Source organism: Saccopteryx leptura, chromosome 2, assembly GCF_036850995.1.
Source record: "Saccopteryx leptura isolate mSacLep1 chromosome 2, mSacLep1_pri_phased_curated, whole genome shotgun sequence".
NCBI classification, from domain to species: domain Eukaryota; kingdom Metazoa; phylum Chordata; class Mammalia; order Chiroptera; family Emballonuridae; genus Saccopteryx; species Saccopteryx leptura.
The window spans coordinates 219,267,613-219,281,348 of NC_089504.1; positions in this window are offsets into that span (position 1 = coordinate 219,267,613).

Here is a 13,736-nt window from a genome sequence, read left to right on the forward strand (position 1 = left end):
CAAACTTATTTGACCAACACTTCCCATTGGAAATAAAACTTATCTCCTGAGTTGGACAATAGTTGAAGTGGTAAAAGATTTTATTCAGAATGATTGCAAAGGAGGAAAATAGACCTCAGTAGAAAACCAAGCTCAATTCCAAATACAGCACAGGCAAATGAGAATTCTAGTCAAGGAACAGGGTGAGGTCAGTAGATGGAAAATCCCTAAGAGGAAACATCAGGGGTCGGGGGGGATTCTGGCTAAATGACCTAACAGGACTCTTGCTGAAGGCCAGCTAGTGATCAGACATCTCCTGGGAGTGGTGGGAAGTGAGGAACCTGATCAGATATGGAAGGCAATCAGATATCAAGGGGGTGGGGTTCCGGTTAAAATGCCTTGGCAGGGTTCTTGCTAAAAATAGATCATTCAAGGAAGCACAAGCTTGGGCCTAGAAGATTCAAGAGCCTGACTGCAGTTTGGTCAAGCAAAGAATCTTTGTCACTCCCTCGTGCAAATAAATTCTCCTGGGAAAAGATCCTGGGTCCTTACCCTTGGAAATGTAAATAAAATGACATTAAGAAGAAGGAAAGATCAGCGTCTCCAGCTTCAAAACCGCGTGGGGACATGGGATGGTCGGGTCTCATCCCTGTGTCTCCTCCTCACCTGAAAATTTAAACACATACTCTCAAGAGAGGCAGATCTCTATGGAAAGTCTCCCCCTATTTAACCACCCTCTAACTTCCAAGGCTCGTTCTTTTAGCCCAGGTACCAAGTTTCAACAAAATGCTCTCAAAAAGCTCTAACTGTGTAGAAACATAAAAATATTTCTCTACATGTCCCCAGATAGAAAGGCAGAACAGCGTCCAACCCTTCAATGAACATGAAGAAGGGACCAGAAGATGAGCTGAGCACTGTGACAAGTCAGCGTGGTATGATGACTAATTGTATGTGTCAACTGGACTGGGTCACAGGGTGCCCGATATCTGGTTAAACATTTTTCGGGATGTGTCTGAGGGTGTGCTGGATGAGATTAACATTTGAATTGGTGGACAAGGTAAAGAAGATTGCTCTCTGCAGTGTGGGTGGGCCTTGTCTAATCCATTGCAGGCCTCAGTAGAATACAGTTCTGAGTGGAAAAGAATTTCTCTGCCTCACAGTCTCTGAGCTGGGAATTCTGGTGACTTCTCTCCCCATGACAACCAATACAGAGCCCACCACCTCCCTGCATTTGTTCAACCTTCCCTGGGCTGCTCTGTCACCTGCCATCTCTCTTCAGTCATTTATTCACCATTATTAAGAGTCTGCCTTCTGACAACTCTTTCTCAACTGCCCAAACTCTGTGTTCTTCTCTGGCAGGTGTACTCAATGTTTGTTGGTCACAGTGCCAACTTCATGTCATCTTTGGCGTCCCAGTCTAGTCATCCTCTATCGCCTCTGTTCTCATTATCTCTTCCTAAGTGTCAGTCCTTGACATCCACTTCTTTTAAAGAGCTCACTACATGGAAACAGCATGTTGCTTTCTTCCCCTAAATGGACTCGGAACCACAGACCCCCATACTCACTACCTTGCTGCTCCATAATGAGGCAAATAGCTCCCTTTTTTAAAACATTCCTTTAAATGTTTTCATAGTTGACTCTACATTATCTAGTCTCTCACCTCAGGAGCCTGTTCTATATTATAAGCTTTTAAGAAGACATAAATTACAGCCTTATATTATGTAGTGTCACATTCAGACAGATTATTTTTATCCTAACGATGAAAAGAGAAGCCAGGAGTTCGTTGATGCTTTTCTGAAACACGGCCCGCTGTAGCAATGCTCTCCCACTGCAACTTACCATTGGTCTTTGAGGCTCAGGGTTGTGCATTTTTCAGAGAACAGATCTGAATTCTTCCTCAGATTTGCAAGGTTTGCAAGGTTGCTATTGCCCCATAAAGATAAATGAGTTTAAAGAACATCATACTCATTAACGTTTAGGTTTGGTTCCTCCTATCAGGATAGTCTTTAGGAGAGCCACGTGCAGTGCCGTGACAAGGAAAGAATGCTTGTCATTTACCCCGGCATTCTTCATTCATTTGTTCCCTCATAAGTATCATAGTCAGAGAGCAGCTGTGGGCAGGCACAACTTCTCCACAGTGTGCCAATAACACACAGAGACTTCAAGTAGTCAACTCCTGATGGCAGTTGTATGAACCACATTTGAGATATCAGTCCTCATCCTCCACACTTGCCTGGATCTGTTTGACTGTGGGGTCAAACAGGAAAGGGAAAAGGGAGCTGAAGCTGGCTGTAGCAGGTGCCTCGGTTCAACCTCCATGACCACTGTCCACAGATGTACTAAGAGGGTGAGATGAGGGCAGACTCAGGCCTGGGCAGCACCCCGCCTCCTGAAGCCACCATGGGTCTTTCTATACCTGTGTTCTGGGGTCTCTCAGTGGATGGGAGGGAGGGAGGGAGCAGGTTGATGTCCCAGTTGATGGGAACGGAGCAGGTGAACAGCATTACAGCCTTCTGTCCAGGTGGGCCTTTCCGGCAGTGTCCCTGATTCCTTGTAGGAGCCCTGGCCTCAGCCTGAGCCCTCGCTGTCTCAGCAGCATGCCCTGTTGGCTCTTTGTATCATATTGACAACATCCATGCCCACATGTTGGCTTTCATTCCTTACCTGCCTCCTGGTCCTCATCCCCTAACTCCGGCTTCCAGGAATCACTATCTAGTGAGCAAGGAGATGCCAGCTAACATGCCCTCCCCATTAATATTGCCACTTGTGTAGTCAGGAAGTTGGGTGAGGAGGTAACTGAATTTATGAACCAATTTTAATGATCAGTGACAATTTTGGATCATCTGAAAATTTCCCTGATTCTCTCCAAAAGTATGTGGCCAGTCTTTGAAGAAATATAAAGTAGACGGACCTGAAGCAGTGAACGCACAACTAAAGTGAAAGCAACTACAAGTTGATGCTTCTTGCCCTCCTTTCTTATTTCTCTCTCTCTCTTAAAAAAAAATAAAATAAAATAAAAAAGTAAACAGACCTGAGAAGCAAAGATGTTTCTATCTTTCAGATACAATAGTTCACGTGAAAACCCAAACATAAGTCCACTGGGAGCTTATTGTAAGTAGCAGTCAAGTTGAAAACTGCTCTGATCAAACCAGTGATTTGAGAGATCTATGCAGACAGTATCTGAGTCTTTGTGTTCAATGGAACTTTGGAAAATCGATAATGAGTATTGACTGACTTGTAAGCCTCAATTTCAGAGTGCAAAATAAACATTCTGAAGCAAATGTGACCATAATACTTCTGTGGTCCCAGGGACGCCGTATCCCAGAGAAAATCCTGGCTTTATCCTAGAAATCAGATCATCTGACGATGGTACATCACCGGCCTTAGCTATTCCTGTTTCATTTTTATGTAACATTCACACCTAGTATTTGCTGAGTCACATAACAGAAAAGTATTTTATTGAAATTTTCTTCTCTGTTTTTCATACTGACACAAGGCATGTCATAGCAACAAGTAGTTAAACAGCACTCCTTGTATATAAGTACATATAAATACTCCTTGTACAGAGATACATAAAAACAGACTTTGGGAAAATGTCTGTGTGAAAATATTTCAGGATTTAGGCATGAATTTCTACAACTCTAGGGTCATTCTCATTACGTGTGTTTTTGGTACATGAAAGGAGAGAGAAAGAGAAAGAGCCAATTCAGAATTGGGGGACTACCTTATTACCGATAGGCCTAAAGGCACAAAACCCACGATTTTGAATTATGGGACATCAGTACCAAGATCTGACATGTTATCTTCAAAAATTATTTAAATGAGAGGTGCATTCAAATATCCTGCATGTAAAGATGACAGAAAAGTTCATGCAGAAGGAGTAGCATAGAGAAGTTCATGTAAACAGTCAGAAAAAGGGCAGATGGCTTTGAACTGGCAAGGACATTCACAGATAAACACTGCTGGGCTTCCCTCAACAACAAGGGCCTGAACCTGCCCCTCAGGAGCAGAGAATATCACTGCCCCCTCTCCCAGAAGCTCAAGGCTGTTGCTTTGAGTGAAGGGTCAAGAATTAAGGTGGAATTTCCTGCTTTTTCCTTCTACTCCCTGCCCACACCACCCCTGCAATGGGACTTAAATATCATCAGCAAGCCTATGCCACCAAGCCCTACCTCTCTGGAGAGTCCTGGGTAGAGAGGTCCATGGAGTAGAATGTGAGTGTGAATTCCCAAGGTCTCTCTGCAGCCATGCTAGCCACACCAGGCCTGTGGCAATCAGTTAAAAATTTAGCTGATTTCTTTGAAACATTTTCATAGCAGAGGTGACTTCCTCCTCTTCTGCCACAGGATGGATGTCCTGTCTTTTCTGGGAGAGAGTCTCCCCTCCTTGGGTTTCAGGCTACTTGATTGCTCATGACTTCAGCTCTCTGACTGATGGGTCCAGGAAAAGCTATTGATTTTGCGGTTTCTCTGGCTTTTTCTCATTAAAGTCCGATGGCGTCTGTTCAGCTTTCTACATGCCAGGCAGAAATGGAGCCCATTTCCAATTTGAAATGGCAAGTTTGCTGCATGTAAATTCAGCACCAGCAAAAATGTCTTTGCAAGCAAGACAATGTCCAGCACAGCACCGTAATTACTTCAAAGCTCTGATGTCTCTGAGCATTCTCTGTGGCTCAAAAAAAATGTTCAAGAAATATGTAAACATTTACTTAAGAGGACCAACAGATGGGAAGAGAAGAAACTGATACCTAAAGATGCTAATTTGGGGATTCCTCTCTTCCCTCCGCCAAATCTTTAAGTCACATGTCACTGTGGGATGGGGGAAATGTAGGGGTACTTTAAAGCTGAAAGGACATTCACAGGCAGGTAGACTAAAGGCTCTCACTCTTTCATACGCAACCTTGTTTTGAATAACAACTATTTTGCACCGCCCATTCTACTATTCTGAAATAATATTCATAGACAACATAAGTTATCTATATACCTAAATTTCGAGACAAAAACTCCAACATAATGCCCTGTAGATAATATAGAGAAGTCTTTTATAAGACAGCAAAGGCAATGCTCAGTAGGACTGCCCCAGGAGACAGTAGAAGGGCTGTCATCAATCCATCATCTGCCTTTACATCCACCAGAGATGCCACCACTCCAAATCCAGGTGGATCCTGGTGTGTCACATGAGTAACTCAGACACTACAAGTGGCAGGCAGTGGCAAACAACTATTGATGAACTGTTGGCAAACAAATCAGCTTTAATCTTCTCTTGATTTTCGAGGTCATAGCAGTCATGGAACATTTGATGCATCTTATATGTGTGACAGATATATTTTATCTTGTATTCACTGTAAAATATTGATAGTGAAAAAACAGGTGCAGATACGAAGGATTACCACTGACACAAATGTCTGATGAGACATGTGAAAGTTTTCAGGCTTTTCCCAAGTACTCTCAGACAGCTAGGACCCCTCCCTCCACTGAAAGTCGCCAGCACCTATCAATACTAAGAAATTCAGGCACCCACCCAAACCCACAAGGAGAAGAGCCAAACCTTTTCCCAACAAGTGTATGGCTCAGAGGAGTCAGGTGACATCTTCAAAGTCACACAGCAAGTTGGCAGCAAGCCTAGTGGCTTCTTGCCAGAGTCTTTCTTCTGTGTCACCCTTCAGACTCCAAAAAGGAAAATTCCAACTCTACAATGACCCAATCCCACAACCCAAAAAATCATACTGGTTACCTTAAAGGCATATCTTACAGCTGCGGGTGTGGACATGTGTCCACTTGGCTTGAGATGCCATGGCACCAGGTGAGCCAACGAGTAGAAAGTGGCCGCTGACTTACATTAGTCAACAGGCCTTGACACCCTGGAGAACCTGAAAACTGTGACCAACTGCTTGAAAGCAACATTGACTTGCATGTCCCTTCGCTGCCTTTGGGATAAATCATTTATTCTATAAGCATTATTGACACGCGGACTGTGCCTGGCGTGATGGAAGCAGTGCCAGCGCCACAGGGGGATGGAAATTAATGGGAAAGAAGGCATTCCATGATTAATTATGACATTTAATATAGTCGAGTCACAAGCCACAAGGGTGGGAGTTGGAGTTCCATCAGGGAGCAGAATGTTTCAAGTGATAGGAATAAATAGTTCACAATACTAGGGACCAGGAAAGGAAGCCAAGTGGCTTCTCTTGTGTCTGGGATGGACCTACAATCACCGTGTCAGCAAGAAGAACTGGACATGAAATACAAGTCACCAATGACACAAACTCAGACCTGGGAAGGAAAACGGGACCCCTGCCTCTTCCTCAGCTTGCCTGACCCAAGACATGGGGGACCTGCTAAAGCTGGCACCCTTCCTACATCGCTGCACATGCACCGCCAGGACTCAGAGAGGCAGCAGCAGGTCTTGACTGAGCTGACGTGTTTGTAGACCCAGTGACAGCCTACCCAGTGAGGGGGCCAGCTGATCAGTTTCAGCACCTGTAAGCTTGGGCAAATTTCTCCATGTCCAGCTCCCATCCAGAACCAGAGAGGAAAGAGTAGCTCATTGACCTAGTACAACACCATCCAAATGGCTTCATCAGTGAGAATCCAAAGGATCAGCTTAAGTTGAACAAAGTGAAGAGAGAAAAGAAGAACATTCGAAGCTTGTGCAAAGGCCCTGCAGTGGACAGGACCATGTACCCCATGGACCTTTCTGCGCTGTGGTAACTGGCGTGCAATTCGTGGAGCATAGTCATGGCCAGGGAGTGTTGGGGGTAGACCCAGCCGGGCGGCCTCATGAGCCATGATAGGATTTTAGATTTTCCTAAAAGTGGTGGAGAGCCAGGGAAGTTATCACCCAGCACAGAGAGCAGATGGCACCAGTTTTGGAGTCAGAAAGACTTGGGTCAGAAGACATACATGTCACTCTGTGACCAAAGGCTCATGGCTTCACTTTGCTCTTTGGTACAATGGAGACAAGAAAGCACCCCAAGGTTAAGGGAGAATTGTGCAAAGTCATCCATGAAATTGCTGTGTGTGGGAGACCAGCCAGCACACTTTCCCTGCAAAGGACCAGAGAGTAAATATTTTGGGCTTTGTGTATCATGCAGTCTCTTGTCATAGCCGCTGGACTCTGTCATTGTGGCATGCAAGTTGACACAGGCAAAATATAAAACTCTTGGCTGGGTTCCAATGAAACATCACTTGTGGACACTGAAGTTTGAATTGCATATCATTTTCTTTTTTTTTTTTTTTTTTTTTTTTTAATTTTTTTTTAATATTATTTTATTTATTCATTTTTAGAGAGGAGAGAGAGAGACAGAGACAGAGAGAGAGGAGAGACAGAGAGAGAGAAGGGGGGAGGAGCTGGAAGCATCAACTCCCATATGTGCCTTGACCAGGCAAGCCCAGGGTTTCGAACCAGCGACCTCAGCATTTCCAGGTCAATGCTTTATCCACTGCGCCACCACAGGTCAGGCCGAATTGCATATCATTTTCATGTCAAAAAATATTCTTCTTGGCCCTGGCCGGTTGGCTCAGCGGTAGAGCGTCAGCCTGGCGTGCGGGGGACCCGGGTTTGATTCCCGGCCAGGGCACATAGGAGAAGCACCCATTTGCTTCTCCACCCCCCCCCTTCCTCTCTGTCTCTCTCTTCCCCTCCCGCAGCCAAGGCTCCATTGGAGCAAAGATGGCCCGGGCGCTGGGGTTGGCTCCTTGGCCTCTGCCCCAGGCGCTAGAGTGGCTCTGGTCGCAGCAGAGCGACGCCCCGGAGGGGCAGAGCATCGCCCCTGGTGGGCGTGCCGGGTGGATCCCGGTCGGGTGCATGCGGGAGTCTGTCTGACTGTCTCTCCCCGTTTCCAGCTTCAGAAAAATACAAAAAAAAAAAAAATTCTTCTTTCTATTTTTCCCCAATCACTTAAAAATGTAAAAACAAGCTTTAGTCTGTGGGCCACATAAAAATAAGCAGCAGGCTGAATTCGACTTGTGAGCCATGGTTTGCTGACCCCTGTGGTAGACACCAAACAAATGTCTCTCTCTTCCCTTGTTCTTTTTACACACACGCACACACACATACACACAAATGAATACATGCACATGAACACAGCACACAGAAACACACACACCACAACTGTGACAGAAACGGACAATTCTTCCTTCGGCTGCTACCGCATGACACCAACCTTCTGGCGAGCCTCATTTCCCCTAATCTGGTCCAATTTGCACTTTTTGAGAGAAAAAAAACTAAATCAACTGTTATTTTTTAAGTTTTTTATTTAGACAATGACTTGCCACTGTTTGAACTGCCTCAGACTTTATTAGCCATGAAATTGAAGCATAATATTACCAATTGTTTCCAAATTGTTACCCTCTGAAACATCATACATCCTTCAGGTTGCTGAAAAGAAATGTAGTAGATACATTCTGTGCTACACCAACTTTACTGGAACCTTCTAAATTTTCTGCTTTCCTAACCTGGTATGATTACGAGGCCAGGCATGAATCTCTAAGTCCAAAGCCCATGGTTGGTCAATAATCCTCACCAACCTTCCCTGCCCTGGGCCCCACCCCCTGTCTGAAGGCTCAGAATCTCCTTGTATTTTTAGAAATGACAGGAGGCACCCAACCAAAGAGGGGAGGCAAGAGTGGGGCTGCTTACAGCTGGGGACCCAGCCTGCTGCCCCAGACGCTGTGTTTCATCCAGGTCCGGCTGAGAGGCTGGAGCATGTGTGCACTTCATGGATTTTGAAGAGTGAGCTCCACCCCCACCCCGAGGCCATAGCCTGTGGTAGGATTCACAGTCTGTGCTGGGAGAAATTAAATGCTGACCATCTGCAGAGGGGCACAGCTACCTCTCAGTGCTCAGGGACACGGCGCAGCCTCATCCTAATGACTGGGCCATGTTAGATGGGGACAGGCAGGGGTTTGACAGGCACATTCTTCATTTACTGATCTCTGATTTCTAAATTTTGTCAGGTCTTCCTGGCTGGGTATCTTCTGCCTTCTATTCCATATCATTTTCCATCCCCCTCCACCCATATGGATGGCATCAGTGGGCATTCTGGAGCTCTGGCTCAGGTTGGGCTTGGTGAACGGGAAGCATGAGCAGGAGAGTGTCAGAATGGCTTCGGAGACCAGAATGTCACTCTGACTCCCTCCCTGCCACATTTCCATGGCTTGACTGTGTCCATCCACCAAAGGTCCAGCAGCTATCTGGGACCCTCTTTGTACAGGTCTAACTGCCTCTCCCTGCCCATCAGCACTGTGGATGGTAACAGCAACTGAGGCCCACAGATCCCACCGCAGGCCTGCTGGACTACCTGTCCATCACATCCTGTCTAGTACACCTTCCCCCTGTACCCTTCCTTACTGGTTTGCCCCTCACTTACTTTTCCTGTCTCTGAAGTCTTCTTCTTGACTGCTCCACAGAAAGAACTACCCTCCCTCTTTATGCAGGGTAGAGTGTCTCCCCATAGGCATCATAAGCACTTAAATGGCAGACTGCACAGATAGACTCGGCGTCTCTTCCTGTATCCTCTGAGGCATCTGGTTATCTTTTAGGCCATCTAACTCCTAGAAACTGGCAACCTGATTTGCACGTCCCCAGTTGTTTTCCAAGGTCAGGGTCACACAGAGTAAAGGAAGTGATTTTATTTGAGTTCTCTAATTATCTTCAATATGTTGGCATGACCACATAAGCGCTCCTCTAGGTAAATTATGGAAGATTCTGACTGCACGGGGCAGGCTCCGAATCTGACAAAGTAACCAGGTCCATGACCCCTAAAAGGATGAGCCAGTGTGGTTTCCCTGGCTAAGATTTTATGACACAGGGCTTTGAGGGATGTTTGTTTAAATACCAACAACATTATCAGCTATTCATTAGCAGAGAGCCATACCTATCTTTCTGAGAAACACCCTTGGCCATGACTATTAGATAAACTGATTCCTATCACCCTGTCCTGCTGAGCCTGTGTCACCTCTCTGCATGGCAGAAGTGAGAGATGAATTTTGCACATCAGCAAAACACCATTTTCAATTGCAAGTTGCCTTGGGGTTTGCAGGATTCCTAAATAGAAACTGGCGAATGTGCAGGCATAACACCAAGAGAAAACACAGCTGGCATGTCTATGTAAAAGAGCCCATCCTGGACACATCAAGGTCATGATCAAGTAGATCATGGTCAGCATGGTCAAATAGAACTGTGTGTAGCCATGAAGCCTGTAGTCTGTCCAATATGGTAGCTGATAGCCAATGTGACTATTGAACATTTGACATGTGGCTAGTACAATTGAGGAAATGAACCTTATATTTTATTTAATTTCAGATAGTTTAAATATGAAAAGTCATATGCAACTATGGTATTGGACACTGAAGATCTTGATAGTTTTGTTTAAATAACTTATCTACCAAAAATAATAATCGTAAGAATTTATCTACTTCTTGTGAAATAAAGACTGGCTGGGATTCCTTTGAGAAACATACTCCTAGAATAAGCTACCTAAAACCTATTCATTGATGACATAGGAAAACTTCCCACAATCTGATAAATGTAAAAATATTTTAAGAGTGATTCAATAGCATGTACTAAATTAGAGAAATTTCTATGAAAATCATTTGGCATCGAGTTCCTGAGTTTAGAACTTGAAGTTCAATTCTATTCTACATGCAACCCCACCCCCAACTCCTAAAAAAAAAAAAAAAAGCACCGAAATACAATTCTTACAGCCAGCAGACAGCAAATATTTGTTATAATTCAATATACTGTCTTTCTCTGTATTGATCTGTTTGATAACAATATTTCCTGAACACCTACAGAATGTCAGATTCGGTAAAGGTTACAAAAGGCATAAATGACATGACATTTGCCTTACTGTGGGATCTGGGTTCTGTGGTGATAGAGGAGCGTAAATTATTAAGCAAAGAATGTGAAGGTCACTTATTCAACAGCTCTACCCAAGGGGTCTCCTGACCTTCTATCTTTCTCCTTGACTTGTACTCATTCAAGGACAGTGGTAGGGGTAGGGGAACAGAATCACACTGGCAGAAAGTCAAGAATTATTGTAATGAACAAGTCTCATTTTTAAGCAGGTGAATTAGCCATTTTTCCCATAAAGTAGGCTCCTAGGAAAGTGAAATAGTAATGAGTTTTTGAAATTTTGCATGTTACTTCTATCCCAAAGAAAGTAGACAGCCAATCCTCTCACTTTAGGGTTTCTTTTAAAAGAGATGACATTTTTTTAGGATCCTCCAAACCATGGTGATATTCAAACTATTTGACAACCAGTAAGGAATGATCAACACAGGATCAGAAAAGATAATAGCGTATGAGCACCAACTAATCAGAATAGCCATGTATGGGCACCAACCAATCAGAATAGACACTGTATATGGGCATCAACCAATCAGAATATACATTGTATGTGCACTGACCAATCAGAATGGGCACAGATCCATATGCTAGCAAATATTCCTTGAATAAGCTGTTGATTCATAGGAGAGGGTGCATGATTAGAGACCAATGTCATTTAAGGTCATAAAAGTATTTTATGAATCATAGTTTCATATAGACTTGTCTACCATTTAATGGACCAGCAAGTAGGGTTGTTGAGTAATAAGAAACATTGCCATGATGGGGATTCCAAGATGCCAAAAGAGTAGGCAGATGTTCCAACTGCCACCTCCCAGGGCCAAATTGGATTACAACTATTAATAAATTTAAGAACAATCATTTTGAAAAACCAACTTCAGACTAAATGAAGAAGAGTCCATAACCAACAAGTCACAGAAGAAGCCACACTGAGATTGGTAGAAAGGGTGGAAACGTGAAAAGGGCTGCCCCCTCTCCCAGGAGCAAGCAGAAGTGGAGGGCCCAGAGGGACTCTCACTGCAGGGAGGTTTGCCCTGAGAGGGGATGGTCCTCAGCCCCAGTCAGGGCATCCCAGCCTAGAGCCCCAGAGCCTAGAAGAGGTGCCCACACAGCATGTAGTAGCAAAAAGAGCCGAGGTTTGTGTCTGCGGGAAAGAGACTAGAGTTCTCAGAGATGCAGGCACCATCTTAAAGGGCCAACATAGAAAATCTCGTTCACAGCCACTTACCCGGGTCTCCAGCAGGGGAGGGCTGAGAAGATGAAAGTTGTGTGAGGACATTGTGAAGTTGTTGGCCCAGGGAGAGACACAGTGGGGGACAACCACCAGAACCCCTGTGCTGAGTTATTCTCCAGTACTGCAGTCGCCATATTTCTTGGGTGGAGCAGTCCCCTTTGTGCAGCATCAGTCTGAGGGAAAGCAACTGCCCCACCCTCAGGAATCTATCCTGCCCCACCCTATAGAGACTGGGCCATTCTGAGAAGAAAGCCAGGAATCACCGGGCCCAGCACTGACTCGGTTTTCTGGCATTGAGGCCAGAACTTTACCCCACATGCTCTCAAGTCTGACAGGTGCTTCCACCTCACAGAGACTCAGTAGAAATTGTCCGGACTGCTGGCAGACCAATCTCTGGGTGTCAGAGGCCACACCCACTGGACTCCTGGGGGCCTGTGAAAAATAAGGTCTGTGAAAAATGTCAGGACCTACTGACACCTGGGGCTGAAGGGCTGGAACCACACCCACCACTCTTCTTAATGCCGGAATTGCCTCAGGTGTAGACTCTATCAGAGGTTTTATTTCAGTGGCCCAGCCCAACAAGCAGCCAGCTGATGGAGGCAGTAGGAAGAGTGTCTCAGGGAACCTTGGGCCTTTTGCTAACCTTCCCTCAGGTCCAAAGTACATAGAAGCCAGCATAGGTGTGTAGCTTGGTATTTCCATGTGTACTTGGGCCCAAGAGAGGTGGCCACAAACTCTGGTTTGCTTGTAGCTCCAAGAAGGTTGCTGAGGGCCAGTCACTGGTCTGCGATTCCCCCCAAGAGGGCCAGGGCTGGCACATCCAGTGGCCAGCAGAAGATAGCATGGGTTCCGGAGCCTACCCTTGCTGGTGGTGTGTCTGAAGGGAGGGCTTGTCAGACACCGGGTCCAGCTGAAGCGAGTTCTGCTTTCTGTGATCAGCACTTTCACAGTGGCTCACGAGTGCATTAGACAGGGTGGAGCTTCACAGTCATCCAGACTGGGTCCCAGATACCCTGCCCACTGGGCTAGGTTCCACAGGGGGAAGGGAGAGAGGCTTAGAGCACAGTCATTCAAACTATGGGTTCCCTGGGGCCTATTATTGGGATCGGTTGAGAGGCTGGGGGCACTATCAGCCCCAGTGGAGGACTCTCTTTGTCTTCCTCCCTGAGACCAGGGATGCCCCAGCTAGAAGAACTTCTGCAGAGGGTACTGACAAGCCCCACCCAATCTGAACCTGCTGCTCACCTCACGGGAGAAATAGGAGTATCCAGCAGTGTCTAAAGGATTAAGCTCTGGAGTAGGAGCCACTTTCCCCATACTGAGCTCCTGACCAGGTCTCTCTAACGTTGTATTCCCAACCCCTCAGCTGCCCTAACCCACCAAGTTTGCAACCTCTAGAGGGGCTGGTGGGGTGAGGCCTGTCTAAGCCCACAGTACAGTCTTTCTACAGAAGACTCTGTGGGAAGACCACGCAGCTGCAAGAGGAAGTGGAGCAGCTGAAAAGTGGAGACAATTCTTACCGAGTTTGGAATTTTTACGGAGCTGCTGTCATCTCTAAGCAGGAAGAAGCTGATCCTTATATACAGGTTGGCCTCTCCCACATTACCCAGGCACAAAAAACCCAGACTCAAACAGCAAACAGAGCAGTAGCTCCAGACAGGTAGTCCATGGTGGG